We start from the raw sequence: 235 nt of genomic DNA, 5'->3' as shown, positions 1-235 counted from the left end.
GCTCCGCAACTTCTTCCTGGCTGGATGAATGCATCGATTTGCCAGAAGAAAATCAATCAGCCTGTCTTCCTGGTTTAAGGTGACACAAGGTGATGGCTTTGGACAGGTGGAAAAATGCAGCTTAAGTCTCCTTTCAGTTCCCGACAGCAGGTAGTACAGACACAAGGACACTGGACTGTCAGATATTAGTGTTCAAGTGAACTAAAGAACAGACAGATAATCAGTTCAATGTTGA

Source organism: Archocentrus centrarchus, chromosome 20, assembly GCF_007364275.1.
Source record: "Archocentrus centrarchus isolate MPI-CPG fArcCen1 chromosome 20, fArcCen1, whole genome shotgun sequence".
Taxonomy (NCBI): Eukaryota; Metazoa; Chordata; class Actinopteri; order Cichliformes; family Cichlidae; genus Archocentrus; species Archocentrus centrarchus.
This window is presented reverse-complemented; position numbering follows the sequence as displayed.